At 39.4% G+C, this 17,311-nt stretch overlaps 1 protein-coding gene across 1 annotated transcript in view; it reads right to left on the reverse strand.

Annotated features, from left to right (window-relative positions):
* The window catches only part of LOC122815187 (anoctamin-2-like), a 2,140,961-nt gene that overhangs the window by 399,305 nt on the left and 1,724,345 nt on the right, over window positions 1-17,311 (reverse strand). The window lies entirely within an intron of this gene.

The following is a 17,311-nucleotide window of genomic DNA, read 5'->3' on the forward strand; positions in this document are numbered from 1 at the left end:
AGCCTATAGTTTCGAAATCTGCCTGGCTAAAGTAGCAGCAACCAAAAATAATGTTTTCATGAAATAAAATTCAAATGGTATTAAGGTACACGTTCAAAAGGATGCAGTGTCTGCTTTTCAAACAATAAAATTCAAATTCCCTATAGAGTGAATGCTTCTCGAGGCAGAGTACCTTGAAGAAATTAAATTGCTTTACTTGAGTATGTGATAGCCTAAATGGATAAAAAGGTAAACCAGCAGAAATAACAGGAACATTAACTTTACTCATGAGTCGTGAAATATATGCCTGAGTTAAGAGACTGCTCAAATGATGGAAAATGATGGAAAAGAACAAGAAAACATTTGCAAACTTTGTTCTTCACATCAAATAATTAACATTTTCCTTTTGGCTACATGATCTCTTCTAGCAAATGTTCTAGAGAGTCCTTTAGAACAGACAGCGCCTATTCAAAATAGAGGTTTAACTGCTAAGAATTACTTCTAAATCCTTCAAGTTGGAGAGATTTGACAGGTTGAAATGAAATAACTTAATCAGTTCAGGAGTCTGCTGCTAAGAATTACTTGCAAATCCTCTAAGGCTGACAGATGTTAAACTGGAATGAAAGAACTTTCCCTGTTAAACTTTACAAATCTTCAAGCATGACAGAAGAAACAGTTGTATGCATGTGATTTTATGGAAAAGTGAAAACCTTGGTTCATTTAACCAAAACAGAACTATCAGAGCAAAATCTGCTTTATTCAATTTTGCAGATGTAACTAATCTAATCTCACACCTGGGTGTAAGACTAGTGAAAGGGATTTTGATTAGATTAGAGTGAACACAGTCACTTATTAACATTTTGAGGAAAAGAAGGTTTAGGCTTGCCCTGAAAGTAACCATCTTAATTCTGAATTCTAAAAATTGTTTTATCTTTTTCAATTCTCATTCCATCTGTTCTGATTTTTAATTAGGTGTGCCACTGGTCTTTATTTAGAGAGTTTAATTAAAAATATTCACATTCTGTCTTAAACCAGGCTTTCTGCTTTTATTCAGATCATTACATATTTCCTCAGTGCATTAATCTGAAAGGAACTGTGACTGCAGAGGTTAATACAATAACATCTATTTTTAAGTAGTCAAAGAAATACCTCTATGTATATATAGTCAAGCATTCCTTCTAATGGTTCAGCCTGCAGAAACAACATGAATACAGGTGAGCACAATGGGGAGAAATTATTTGCAGCAGAAAGTAAATGTTGCAAGCTGCCCTTCATTCATCATAAGACAATGTTGGCATATACCTGGTATATTAATTTAAGTTAAATAGGCAGGACATCACATTTGCCTGGCAGGTAGCTACCCTAATAGTTAATGAAAAGAAAACACTACATTTTCTACATTTGTCAGATGCTTTATATTTCTTACTATAAGGGGAAATGGTAGAAATCACTTTTTAATTACCTTTAGAAAGAATAACATCAGTGGAACCTGTTTTGCTGTGAAATGATTTTTCCAAAAAAATTAATATGTTCAGAATGTTCTGATTTTTTGAGTACAGGAAATAAAGTATCAAAGCCATGGGCAGTGTGATTATATAACTCCTTAAAAAAGCTACCACATGTAGAAAAACTGAAAGGTTATGCACTTGAGACTTAGTCTAAATGACAAAACTCTGTCTGAGGGAACTAACATATAATAGCTTTCCATTTATTATAACCTCTTCTTCCAGAGCAATAACATAACCAAAGGAAGCCACAAATGGAAGTCTCGGGTAAAATAATACATGCCTCATCTCATCCTTATCATAATCAAAATGCTCAAAGATATTAATCAGTTCTAAAAAATGAAGCGCAAAATGCAACATGATCTAGACAAGCCACACCTCTGGCTAGAAGATGAACAGGTACAAACATTAACGACCGCAGAAGAGGCCCTCAAAACTGAGAATCTCCACTTAAAGGATTAATTATTTTGTTGTTTGAGAGAATTAGAATAATTTTTGGCAAAATAATATAATCACATTCTGTTGGAAACTCTTCAAAGAATGTGAGGAAGGAATCTGAGAAGAATTACGATCAACAAAATTCTCCTTGTACGTAACCTAAAGAATCTGCATTGCAAATCCAGGCAAATTAACAGGCCTGACAAATAAACCACACAAGCTAACAGACTGCCAAAGCCTACTGTGAACAAATTGAAAGTAAAGCCTTGTTGTAACATACACACACACACACACACACACACACGCGCGTGCGCGCGCACACACGCAGTCATACACACACACACACACACACACACACACACACACACACACGCGCGCGCACACACGCAGTCATACACACACACACACACACACACACACACACACACAAAAAATCTTGCAGCACAGTTATGGGCTTATAACATCAGTATATAGTGCATATAGCATCATGTTTAAGCATACCTCTGTGTGCTATATAGGCATGTTACAGCTTTCATACCTTTCAAATGTCGAAATTTTTGCATCGTATTTTTGGTCTGTTCCTCATAAAATTTATGGTATTCTGACAAATCAATGAGGATTTAAGCCACTAAATAAAACTACATAATAATGGACATTTGAGTTTTAGACTTCATACCCTTCAAAACTGTATAATAATGCAAAATCTGTCATTCTAGCAACTTTCTAAGTTTATAGGAGCAATATTTAAAATCTGCCTATATTTTTGTACTTTTGCCCCACCAATATTTCTGGCTTTGTCCAGATTTCTTGCACTGAGAGTTTGAGAGGTATGCTTTGCATGAAAGCAGAATAAAGTTCTCCTTAATATTCTGCAGTCATGGCCAGGACTGATGCACAGACATTTCAGTCTCACTGACCATGACTCTGGTGGATACCTAGTTTACATTTAGTTAATCTGGTTTTGTGTGCACTCCTATTTGTGGGGGATTTCTTTTTTGTGTGTTGCCGGGGGTATTGGGCTACATGGCCTACTACTCTTTGTCGATAATACTTTGCAGGAATTTGAATATGTAGCGTTTTGAACATTTTTGAACATTAGTGTAATGCACATGCCAATGTTGTTACTCAGACATGTCAAGCTGAGCAAACTATCAGGTTGTTGGGCTTGTTATTACTTGGTTTAAATACTTTGTTATGGTTAGTCTACACTTACAGTAACATAGTTCTGACAATAGTATAACCACCTCCTGCTTAAGTTACGGTTTTATGAATAATGGATGATGGTGAAAGCCCACTTAAGATTGTTCCATGTACTTAGCAGCTTATTTGTTACACATTTGTAAGCATTTTCTGAATTGCACATGGTTCAGGTATATATTTCAATACTGCATAGGCTCTAAGCAGTTACACATAATGGTTATAAATACTTCCCTAATATTACAACAAAATTTCCAGAATTTTCAGTAATACAGAAACACATCAAACATATTACAAACAAGTATCATCTACAGATGCATAAGTTTTATGTACGATAGAAGGAGATGAACAGAAGAATTAGGTAAACATGGATGGAGGACAGACAGAATCTTCTATTTCAGAGACAAATCAATATGGGTAGCAACGTGCTGACTTAGAACCAGAGAAACAATTTGTAATATTTACTTAAGGATCTTACTTTATGTGTGAAGGCAACATCTATAGAGATATTCCTTACAGGTTTGTCTCAGTTTCTGACTAACACTGACATCATGTTGTTAGGAATGGAAATTCACAGCTCTCAAATATGTCTTCTCCTCAGAGAAAGAGTCTCCAAAAAGGTGAAGCTATAGTGGCAAGAACATCTTTCTGTCTTCTTCCCTGGATTTGGCAGAGCTGAAGATTTGCATTCATATATTCCCAGTACTCATCTGTCTCCTGACAGAATAACTAAACTCTCCAAATTATACTTTAGTGATTATATTACATTTGTGATTTGCTGATGAAAAATCACGGATTTCATACATTGAAAATACAATTTTGGGTGTTCAAGTGACATATGGGCATTTTAGGTCCATATTATCCTGCCGTATTTGGCTCCTGTCTAGAAATTGTGTGCAGTTGTAGTGGTAGCAATATTCAGGCTTTGTCATGATATTAGTAAAAAGAAAAAAAGAGAAGAGTTACTTGTAGGGCTAATTTTTGTTGAACTATGTCTTATGAAAAATAAAGTACAGTTGTAAAAGTTGTGAAAATAAACTTATCATAATAGCCAATGTTCTGACAAATTAAACTAGCACAAAACTATATAGGATGCATCCTGCCAAGAAATAGACTTTCAGCCAGTATATGAAAGCTTTTGGTTGCCTTACACAAGCACTGTAAATCTAAACAAACTTTAGAGCATGCTGGCATAAAAAATCTTAATTACTATAGGGTGCCAAAATTCAGAGTTTCCTTGTCTCTCTAAAAAAGAGAGACTGAGATATATACGCAATCTGATCAGGTTGCCAAATTAAATATTTACATGCTAGAAGAAAAATGGGAAAGGTGGAATGGGAATCCCATCCTGGAAAATTATAGCCATAAAGTAAGAAAAGAACATAAGCAAGATAAGGGAGAAGGAGGGTGGGCTGCAAAACTGCAATGGTGATCCATTCGAACATCATAGTACTGCAACAGTAATCTATTCGAACATCTGCTGTTATGGTAAGTTTACTTACACAACTGTACTATATTCATTACTGGATCACTGTTGCAACAGCATATATATATATATATATATATATATATATATATATATATATATAGTTATATATAGTTATATATAGTTATATATATATATATATATATATATAGTTATATCTATACTTATACCTATATCCATATTTATATCTATATATTTATATCTATATACATACATATATATATATATATATACACACACACACACACACACACACACACACACACACACACACACAAAATCACACACGCATATATATATATATATATATGTATATATATATATATATATATATATATATATATATATATATATATACACATACATACACGGGTCTACCTGATAATGCCAAAAGCTTGAAACGCCGACGACGAGAAGACTGACACTGGAAGATCGACAACGAAGATGACCGACAGTTGAGAATCCCGATGCTGAGACCACCGACATGTCAACAAGAGCTAGTGGGTAAGTATGCGGTAGTGACGGATGTCAGGATTAGGGTGCGGGTAAGGTAGGTGTGCGATAACGATGGTCTGTAGGGTTAGGGGCGGGTTAAGTGAGTTAGGGTTAGGGCGCGGGTCAGGTGACTGTGTGATAGTGACAGATGTTAAGGATAGGGGTGGGTTAAGTGAGTTAGGGTTAGGGAACGGGTTAGGTGAGTGTGCGATAGTGACGGACCTTAGGGTTAGGGTTTGGGTTAAGGTTAGTGCATAGATAGTTGTGTATGTAAGGTTCAGTGTAGGTTTGTAAAGCTTTTGGTGTGCTTGTGTTGTGTGTGCTTTTTGGACAGGGGATTTGTTTTGTTTATTGAGTGTTGGGTTTTAGGTTTGTCAGGTATGTGGCGTTTTGTGTTTCTGAACTTTCGGTTTTGTGGTGTCGGTGATTTCGTTGTCGGTGTTTTAGCCCAACGGTGTTGTCAGGTAGACCTATATATATATATATATATATATATATATATATATATATATATATATATATATATATATATATATATATATATATATATATAGGATGATGATTGCCACTGTTGGAAGTGAAAAGTGACACCCCGACCCCATGTGCAAAATGGAAAAAGGGGGATGAAGATGGATGGATGGATGGATTGCCAAAGAAGGTTCTCCATGATGAACTTCAAATACACAAGAACTCTATCATTCTGACAGTGTTTAACTACCCTTTGATAAACTGGGAAACCTATACCTCAAATGTAGGTTGCGCCCAAATATTCTTTGATTTCATAAACAATAACTTCCTGGACCAAATAATGAGAGACTCCACTAGTAAAAAGAAAAGAAAAGGAAAAGTCTTTTTGTTCAAAGTTATCCACTGTTGTATTCGTGTAGGCATTGTGCAGGTGGCCAGCCAACCAGAGGAGGACAAAATATTCGTGATCTGGTCCTCACAAATGCAGTCCCTATATGCACTATCCCAGTGGTATACAATTCCCTGGTAAAGTCCGACCACAAATTGGTAAACTTATTAAAAATCTGCAAACCATCAAAAGTAAATATCAAGGCATTCAAAGGTTTCAAATGTAGCTACCTTCTGCAATTCTATATTAAAGTCTCAAAATTCAAGTATAACTCTAACTCCCGCACATGTTGACATTGCTAGTAATGGTATGAATAAAATCTTCTCTCACCTAGAAAATGCACTTATTTTTTTAAAAAAAGAAAAAAAAAAAAAGAAAGAAAACTGATGAACCAAAAGTAAAACCACCATCAGCTTTATTAGGACAAACAATTGCAAAACACAACTGACTCTCTAGCTTCAAGTATATGTTTATAATCTCCCCCAAAGTCTTTTGTATAAATTCTATCAATGACAAAAAAGATGAATTTTTTAAAATTCAAACAGTCCTTACTATGCATGTACAAGGAATTAGTTAACTTTTGTTTTTTTATGTCCCTGGTGTGTTCCAGTATTCTTTTAATTTCCTTGTGGTCACGCCAATGTAAAACGCTGGACATGATAAACAAGTGGCCACATATATAACCATATTCATGTTACAATTACAGTAACCTGGACACACCAGCAACCTTTTATAGTTACTAACTTGTACATATGGACCATCATTGATAAATTTACATGCTTTACATTTTCCACATTTTGCCATCCTTGCAGGTCTTTGATTAACAGGTTTAGGAATTCTCTCTAGGAGTTCCTTAATATTTGCACCCCTACTATTAATAAACATGGGACCATCTCCTATAACATTTGTCAAGTCTGCAGGGAATATGCTGTGCCATCCCATTTCAATAACTTCCTTCACCTTACCAGACATAGTATTGTACTGCAAAATCATCCCTGCCTGGATTTCATTATGTTTGTGATGTATTTCTGCAACCTTTTCTGTGTCTCTATTTTTATCAAGTAAGATAGGTTTAAAGTCTGTTTCCCTTCTTTGAATAATGTCATTCTTAGTCAATGTTAGTAAATCCTTAGGATAACCTCTTTCGGTAAACAAGTTAATTAATATACCCACTTCTTGTAAAAATATAGTGTCATCACTTACTATATGGGATGACCTAATCATCTGACCCTTTATTACGTTCTTCTTGATGTACTGAGGGTGACAACTATCATAGTGTAAGAATGTATTACTGTATGTCTTTTTCCTAAATAAACTTGATTCTATTTTCCCATTGCTTGTATATAAATGCAAATCCAGAAAATCAGTCGAACTCTTACCAACCTTACTGGTAAACCTCAAAAAAGTTGTGGTTTGATTTAAATAGGCTATATAATCATCAAGTTCATCTCGAGAGCCATTCCAAAGAAATAATATGTCATCCAAAAATCTTAAATAAATAATCATTTTGGATGCATAAACAGATGACAAAACATATTGGTCCTCCCATTCGGCTAATACCAAGTTGGCAAAAATGGGAGAACATCTAGCTCCCATTGCAATTCCCAAACCTTTAGTGTCCTATATTGATATTTTCAGTAAAAATACTCTTGATTGCATACCACACATACTTAAGGATTCATGGCACTGTCTGGATTGCCTCAGGACTCTGTCAACTACTAATCTGGGTGATTTTTGGTATGTCACAGTTGACATAGTTAATTTATTCCCTGTAATATCTCAATATATAGGCTTGGAATGGTTTTCCAAAAGTTTGGGAAAGTATAGTCGAATTCATCAAGTTAAAAGAAGTTTACTGGTAGATTTAATGCAAATTGCCCTGGAAAACAACTACATTCACTTTGAGGGCGAATATTATAAACAATGTACGGGAGTTGCAATGGGAGCTAGATGTGCTCCCATATTTGCCAACTTGGTATTGGCCGAATGGGAGGACCAATAAGTTTTGTCCGGTGTTATCTTGGATTTGGGCTGAACAGCTGATGTGATCATTTCATCCAATCGGTTGCCACATAACTGTCCTTTTGGTTTCGTTTTCACAGTTTACACAAATGTGTATCTTATCGATTTAAACAGGATTCTTTGGCACCATTTTTACGTATCAAGCTGAAAAGCTATCTTGGCATTGCCGGCTGTGTGCGCATTGAGAGTTTATTAACAACTAGTCACCTTTTATTAAGACATTTACAGCTTGTGGATCCCGTTTCTCATTTTTTGATGACGACAGTTCAATAAACAGGAGTAAGTACTATTGACACTTGGTTCTATTGTTACTACGTTTTAGGGACCATTATCTTTTTGTGAACAGTTTTGCGTGTGGTTAATGTCAACTTTTAACCGCTGGTGAATATGAGCTGTTGTTTCAACCAAGTTGTTATTTATTTAAGAGGAATGTGGACTTTTTTCCTCAATGTTCTAAATGAAGACTTTTGAACAACTAGGAACGAACATTATTGACATTTTGGTTCTTTGTTTTTTTGTTTTTCATCCTGCTGCATTTTTAGTGATTGTAGTGATATCTTTTAAATCAATTGTTGCTTTGAATTACGAAACGGCTGAGCCAATTTATGCGAAGGCAATGATTGCTTTATGTTAGCACATGACTTGTATTATTTATGTTTATGCATGTTATTGTTTACACATTTTTTTCAGGATTGGTAACTCTAGCAGTTATAAGCGTACCCTTTAAGGCTGATATACTTAAGGAGTCTAATTTTTAAGGGACGCTGGTTAAAAAATATCATTACTACTACTAGGGACGTTGATTAAAAAATATCATTACTACTATTAGAGTTTGAACACCAGGGCAACACGGTTTTGTTGTTTCACTGTAGCATCCAATGGAAGATTTAATTGGGCGGTTATTCTAAGCAGTGGAATATATATTTTATATATATTACTTAAAAGGAGGTTTAATATAATCTTACAGTTTTATGGAGGATATTTTATGGTTATTTAACAACTACAGATAAAATCAAATGGTGTATTGCCGTTTTTTTGGTTTGAGAAGCAATGTACGAACGTTTTTAGTGCAGCATGAAGCGTTGTGAAACATAAGTTTATAGGCCAGTCAATTATATTGATTGTTGAACACAAAATAGTACAATATTTATATATTTTCTGTTTTTTATTGTCATTATTATTTACTTATTTAATATATATATATATATATATATATATATATATATATATAATTTTTAAATTAGAATTTTTATTTTTAAGTATTTTTAAGTATTTTTCATTTTTATTTTAAATAGAGTTTAAAGAAGGTAATCAAATGCAATTAAATGCCAACAGTTGGTGTCTTTATGAGTGGAATTAATATATTGTCTTTGTATGATGACTCTTTATGTCACCTGGTTTAATTTTTTGGGTTTGCACATATTCAAACAGTATTGGTGCAATATTTACAGGTATAAATAAGGTTGTTACTGTTTATACTTGCACAATATAGGAATAGTTAAATTTAAAGTAATTTTCTCTCTCTCTCTATATATATATATATATATATATACATATATATATACATATATATATATATATATATATATATATACATATATATATATATATATATATATATATACATATATATATATATATATATATATATATATATATATATATATATATATATATATACATATATATATATATATATATATATATATATATATATATATATATATATATATATATATACATAAAAAGCAGGTTTTTGATACCTGTTTTTAGTGATGACAAGGTTGTTTCACCTCTCTATACTTCATTGTTACACTAAGAGTTGAAATAGGTGTAGAGAGTTTTTTTATGAACTTTCGTTTGTTTCCTAGGGACAACATCACTAAATCACTAAGCTACTTAACTTATAATATATTTATATATACATTATTTGGAAAGGACATAGTGGTTAGTAAAAAATACCTACAACCTAAATTCCCTCTTTTACCTTAGATAAATACACTATAAGTATATTATTCCATTAAATTAAATCAAAACAGTGATTAATAATAAAAAAATTTTCTATTAAGTAATATTTGACAAAAAAGATCAAGTAACATACTAATTCAAGGATGGAACAACTTATGATACAGTATCTAGACATATCTAGACAAATTATTTCCTTATTACAAGGAAATAAAGATAATGATAAAATGATAGTATTGCTAGTTCACAAGCTGAACTATTTACTCTACACACTCCACCTGGTATCAGTAGGGATAGAATTCACAACACTGTTCCATTGAGAGCTAATGGCAACAACATTATTTCTAGTAGAACGGGAGATTCCAATAGAGGAAACAGAAATGGAACAACGGGGTATGACACTGAAGATTTTTTAATAGCCTCCGTATTGGGTGAAGTACCAGGAAGGACCCAAAATCCTGATTTAGGGACACAATTCTCAGATATCTAAATTTGAAAAACTAGCAACAAAATACAAGTCTTTACAGATGGACAATGTTTTTTTGGAACGTTCTATTGAACTTAACCAAGTACCAAGAGGCCTCAGGGTTTTCAAGATACCTATGGGCACTGAAGCTAATTCTGAGGCCTATGGGAACATGTTGGAGTTGATCGACAGAACTGGTTTGGATCTGATGAGAATAAGAAGTTATGTACCTACCATAACGTTCCATGTTAGTTGTCTTCTCTCGCCTTCTTTCTTGCTTGATGGGTTCGGAGCCGATCCTCGGCTCCGACTCGGCACTTGCTTTAGCTCGAGAACTCCTTTTACCAGCTCGAGGCAGCCCCATATCCCATGATGCAAGGCAGTAAGTACCCAGATCTCGTTTGTTGACAAGGGCAATAACACCAAGCATAAAATACTTCCCAAAGGAAGAAGAAACTTAGAGATGGAAAAAAAGGACCAGGTTTGAATGGTCTTTAGCATAATAGTTTCTTATACAAGGTCTGTCCAGGCCAGGGGGAAGGAGGGAGGGTCGCAAGAAAGAAGGCGAGAGAAGACAACTAACATGGAACGTTATGGTAGGTACATAACTTCTTAATGTTAAGTTGTCAATCTCGCCTTCATTCTTGCTTGATGGGACCGCGTCCCTAGCACCTCTATCCTGGGTGGCTCAATGGAACAAACTCTTGAGGACTGTAGAGCCAAAACTGGCTCTGTCCCTGGAGGCCAAGTCCAATTTGTAATGGGAAACAAAAGTGTGAGGAGTGGCCCAAGTGGCCGCTGCACAAATAGTGTCCAAAGGCAGTCTAGCTTGAAAAGCTGTAGAAGTAGCTAAACTCCTAGTTGAATGTGCTTTAGGTTTTGAGCACAGCTGTTTTCCCCTGATCGTATAAATTTCAGTGATGACCGAAGAAAGCCATCTGGACAAAGTCACTTTAGAAACAGGAAGGCATTTTTTATTATCCGCATAGGAAACAAAAAGTTGATCAGATTTCCTAAATTTTTTTGTTTTGTCCAAATAATATCTAAGCTGACGGTGGACATCAAGATAATGTAGCTTTTGTTCAGCTCTATCTGAATAGTTAGGAAAAAATACAGGGAGATCAATGGATTGATTCAGATTGTTTTTGAAGCGACCTTAGGTAAAATGATGGATTAGTTCTCAAAGATACTCTGTCTTTGTGAAAAATCAAATAGGGGGTCGAACCGAAGAGCATGAAGTTCAGACACCCTCCTGGCAGATGTAATAGCCACTAGGAATAAAGTTTTCCAAGAAAGATATTTCAGGGAACAAGAAACAGCTGGCTCGAAGGGGGGAAGAATCAAGGATGTCAGCACTAAATTTAGATCCCACTGAGGAGGAGGATTCCTGATTGGAGGCTTTAGTAGGAAAATTCCTTTCAAGAAGGCCCTGCAGAGCCTATGGGACATAATATTATGATCTGCTATCCCAACATGAAAATTAGAAATAGCAGCCAACTGAACTCTGACTGTGGAAGAAGAGGAGCCTGCATGAAAAATCTCTGCTAAGAAGTCCAGAACTGCCTGAACAGGGGCAGTAAAAGGATCAATATTTTGGGCCTTAGCCCAATAAGAGAAACGTTCCATTTGCTTGTGTAAATCCTCCTGGTAGAGGATTTTAGTGAAGCTACTATGATATCTCTAACTGGGTTAGAGATCAAAGGAAGCCTGGCTAGGGAAGGAAGTGGAGCAACCATGCTGTGAGGTTGAGAGAAGGGATTGACCGGTGCAGCTGACCGGATTGGTGAATCAGTAGATCTGGCACTGGGTCCAGATGCCACGGCTGCACCAAAAGGTGATGATGGAGGAACGGGAACCAAACTTGTCGAGGCCAGTAAGGGGCAATGAGAATCAATTTGGCTCTCAAAACGGTAGCTTTCTGGATCACCTGAGGGATCAGGAGAAATGGGGGGAAGGCATAAAGAAGTCCCTGGGGCCAATCCTGGGTCAGAGCGTCTCTGGGGGGATGGCCTGATAGAGGGAAGAGGCTGAAGAAGTCTGGACATTTGCTGTTTTGGGGAGTAGCAAAAAGATCGCAACATGGACGACCCCATTCCAGAAAAATCTCTTCCGCTATGGATTGCTTGAGAGACCACTCGTGAGGCATGAGAATAGCTCTGCTCAATCTGTCCGCTATAATGTTGGTTTTCCCAGGGATATGCATTGCTACCAGAAACCGATGAGAGGAGATCGCCCATTGCCATAGTCTGAGCGCTTCGCGACACAAGGGGTAGGACTTGGTTCCACCCTGTTTGTTGATATACCAAACTACAGACATGTTGTCTGTGTGGACTGCAATTGTCCCTACGGGAAGAAAGTCGTTGAGGGCTTGCAACGTTAAAAGCACTGCTCTCATCTCCAGGACATTTATGTGCAGATGGTACTCGAACGGTTGCCACGTCCCATGAACCATCCTGCCCTGATAATGACCCCCACCCGATCAGGGAGGCATCCGTGGTGACAGTGGCTATCGGGGACGGAGGTACAAAGCATCTGCCTTGGTGAACCTGAGACGATGTGATCCACCAAGCAAGATGTTCTTTGCATGTTTGTGTCACCAGAATCTGGTGACGCATTGGGAGTTGCTGGTATGACCACTGTGTGAACAGCATCCACTGAAGGAGGCGCATGTAGAATCGAGCCAGGGGAAGAAGAGTAATGGCCGCAGCCATGAAACCTAATACTTTTAGAACCATTCTGGCCTGTACTTTCTTGCTGGCCAGAATGATCCTGACATGAGTCTGAATGTCTGAAACTCTTTGTTCTGTAAGGGTAGCTGACATCCGAACAGTGTTTAAGTTTGCGCCTATGAAGGTAATAGACTGGCAGGGCGATAAGGATGACTTTTCGAAGTTGACTGAGATGCCCAAATGAGAACAAAGGTCTATTGTGTAATCCCTGGCTTGTATAAGCTGATGCCTGGTGGTGGCTGATAGGAGCCAGTCGTCGAGATACAGAAACACCTGGAATCCTTGACGTCTCAGGTGAGCCGTGACCACTGCCATGCATTTGGTGAACACTCTGGGGGCTGTAGTGAGACCAAAGGGCAGGGCTCTGAACTGGAAATGACTGGACCCCAGCCGAAGCGGAGAAATCTCCTGGAGCGTCTGTGAATTTTGATGTGATAGTACGCATCCTGAAGATCTATTGAGCACATCCAGTTGTCCTTCTGTAAGAAGGGCAGAATTGACTGAAGAGTGACCATTCTGAATCTTGTCTTCCTGACAGACTTGTTGAGTCTGCTGAGATCCAATATTGGTCTCCAGTCTCCGTCTTTTGGGGACCAAAAGAACCTTGAGTAGATTCCGGCTCTGAATGGTCTATTGTAACTGGCTGAATGGCTCTTTTGCAGTAGTTTTGCGATTTCTAACTCTGCAATGTCCCTTAGACCGGTGGTACGCCTGGAAGGGAACTTGAGGGGAAGGGACTTTCCTCGAAAGGAATAATGTAACCCTTGGATATGATCGACTGTACCCATCTGTCTTGAGTGAGGGAATGCCAGGCTTCTGGGTACAGTGATAATCTTCCCGACTGCCTCCAAGGAGGGACAGCCGGGCAACACCTCAGGGATGCTGAAAGGGCTTATCAGAGAGAGGCTCCCTGTTTCCCTGGTTTTTTGGACCCCTCTGCCTCTAGAGCGGCGTCTGTTGTTGTTACCCCTCTGCCTCTAGGGGTAAACTGACCACGTGAATCCGCGTGACTCCTTGGGATTTACGGAACCACATCTTACCACCCTTCTGTCCTTTGGGATAAGGCCTAGAAGGGGTGGAAAACGGACTCCAACAGCAGAAAGAGTCTTGCCGTCCTGCTCACACCTGGTCAAGGTCTCCTTCACCTGAGGGCCAAACAAAGCTGACCCATCAAAGGGAGAATTTGTGAAGGACGCCTTAAAGGGATCCGCAAAATCACATAGCCGCATCCAGGCTTGGCGCCTAAGAGTCACACCTGTGCCTGCGGCTCTACTCGCCCATCCGCAGCATAAGATATTAGCCGCATGGAGGAGTTAGCAATGGAATTGAGGGTTCCTAGCTGCGAAGCAATCTTTTCCTGAGCCCCTGCAGCTGTAGGATCCTGAACTACTTCCCCCAGCTCCTTCAGGATATCTCTGGAGTCTGGTGAAGTGACAAAGATAATTCAGCGAACGCATAGCAAAGGTCGCTGAGGAAAACATCCGCTTGCCGTACCTATCCATGGTCCTAGAGTCCTTATTAGGAGGATGGACGGGCACGGAAGGATCTGCAAGTTCCTTTTTGGTGGCCGCAGCCACCACCATGGCATCAGCGTGGACACCCTTGGTAAGGAATTGTTTGTCACTAGGGGCAGTGATAAATTTAGAAGGCCTCCTAGGGACTGGCTCTACAGAGTCAGGAGCTGTCCACGCCTTTCGTGCAATCACCTGCATAAGGGGGTCGAAAGGCGGAGACACCCAGGAGGTGGAGGGCCGAGATCCGAACGCCTCTAGGTATACTGACTCATCCTCAGAGGGATTGTTGGTGGGCCAGTTTCCCCTCTGTTTCAGAAGTTCTAGGATGTCTGAAAAAGACATCCTCAGAGGGGATCTAGGGATCCCTCTGACTCAACAAAGTCAGTAGCCGACGTGACAGACTCGGGGGAGACTACATGCTTCCTCTTACAAGTCCTCTTCCTAGGAGGATCTCCCGAAACATCAGGAGAATCCTCGGAAGAGGGGGAAATTCCCAATGGGGAAACCTGAGGCGGAGGATCTCTGGGTCCTGTAGCAAGAGAAGTGGCAGAGATGTCAACAGGTACAATAGAGGGAGGAGCTACGGGAAGAGACTGCTGACTGATACCAGTGGCCAGTACACTCTTCATCACCTCGAATGCTCCCCTCCCAGGCAGGTCCGAGAGAACCCGCTCCAAAGAGCTAGGAACTCCAGGGACCACCGAAAGAGAAGCATCCGAGGCAGATGTCGGAGCCGAGCTCACCAAGGCCGAGGCTCCAAGGGGAAGAGCGGGTTCGGACAAGGGTCCGATGCCACTCACCCCCTCGGAGGAGACCATGGAAGCCCGACCACCGAATCCCTCTAAGGAAGAGGAGATAAGAGTAGAGGCTGAAGGAACAGAAGGGGGTATCCGTCCTCCAGCCGTAGCAGTAACTATGCCCGAAGACTCCAACTCCAAGCTCTGGGGTAGAGTTGAAGGAGGAACTGTAACGGGGTGTGGACCAACAGTCGTCTGCTGAGACGGACTGTGAAGCATTTGGGCCAGTACCTGTGACTTGAGCAATCTGCTGACCACTCTCTAGGTCATGGTCAGACAACCTGGATGACCTTGAAGATCGGCTCCGATGGCTCCGTTCCGACAGAAGAGGTGAAGCCGGAGCCGAAAGTATCGGCTCCAAGGAAGGAGACCTCGACCTCTTCCTGGAATGAGCCATCGGAGCCGACACTATGGATCCTGTCGGAGCCGATTTCTCTGAGCCGACAGAACGCCTCGATGTATCGGCTCCAGCCGGAGCCGATACAGCCACCAAAGTAACGGTGTCGGAGCCGATCGGAGCCGACACCGATGCCTGTGCCACATGGGTGTCGGAGCCGATCGGAGCCGACATCGAAGTGGACAATGCAGTTTCGGCACCGATGGCCATCGGTGCCGAAGGCTTAATCAAGCCAGAATCGGCTCCAGCCGGAGCCGATCTCGACTCTGTACGAGTCGGAGCCGAGGCCGCAGGCTTAGAAACAGAAGCCTGGGCCTTGGAAACTCTTGCTGGTTTCGGTGGAGCCGACTTAGCCGGAGAGCCCTCCGGCTTAAGAAGGCCCCTAAGAACCAGTTTGTTATGTCTCTCCTGCAGGACTCTCTGGCTGAAGGAGTGACAAATAGCACAGGAGTCCTGCAGGTGAAGAGGGCCCAGACAATACAGGCAAGAAGTGTGACCGTCTGTCAGAGACATTTTCTGACAGCACGAGTCACACTTCTTAAAACCTGAAACCCTCTCCTTTGACATGGTGCCGACACACAAAACACACACACACCAGTCAAAATAAAATTAAATTACACAAAAATACCAAAAAGGTATTCTATAAACACCAACACACACACCCTAACAGGGGGGGGATGGGATAGGGATAACTAAGAACAAATTCAAAAAGACAGGGAAATTCTGTCAGGAAGGGATAGAAATTAAATTTAAACTATATAAAAATTAGTTTTTGACTAAAAAGGGGCTTGAAAATCACAAAGTGAAACAACTTACCAGGAGCTGGTAAAAAGAAGACCTCCCAAGCGAAGCGGCAAACGAGATCTGGGTACTTACTGCCTTGCATCATGGGATATGGGGCTGCCTCGAGCTGGTAAAAGGAGTTCTCGAGCTAAAGCAAGTGCCGAGTCGGAGCCGAGGATCGGCTCCGAACCCATCAAGCAAGAATGAAGGCGAGATTGACAACTTAACATTAATCATTAGAGACAATACTAGTAGGCTTGTTGATTTGAAGAATGATTTGGTTATGCTTAAACAAAGTATTATTAATGACTTGTTGTTTGAAAACTACAAGAACAGGTTTGAGAAGATGATGGTAGATCTAGATAAATTTGTAAAAACCAGTATGGAAAAGAAACAAAGAAAAATTCAAAGAGATACAAATGAGTATAAAGAAAAAAAGGCTTATCCTAAGCCGAATGGAAAAGAGGGACAGTGGGACGTAGACAAAAAAAGAAGAGACACTATGCAGACAGAGCCAGAAGATGTGGGTGGAATGCAAGTTGAAGCCGATGAGGGAGGGTTTTTTTTAGAGAACCCACCCCCATTAAGGCGATCCGATTGGTTAAGGAAATGGGGTCAACCACAGAACCATATGGAAGAAAGAACACCCCACTGGCAGAATCAACAAGTAAAAAGCAATTGG

Source organism: Protopterus annectens, chromosome 11.part0 (genome assembly GCF_019279795.1).
Source record: "Protopterus annectens isolate FY-2018-M chromosome 11.part0, PAN1.0, whole genome shotgun sequence".
Lineage (NCBI taxonomy): Eukaryota > Metazoa > Chordata > Ceratodontiformes > Protopteridae > Protopterus > Protopterus annectens.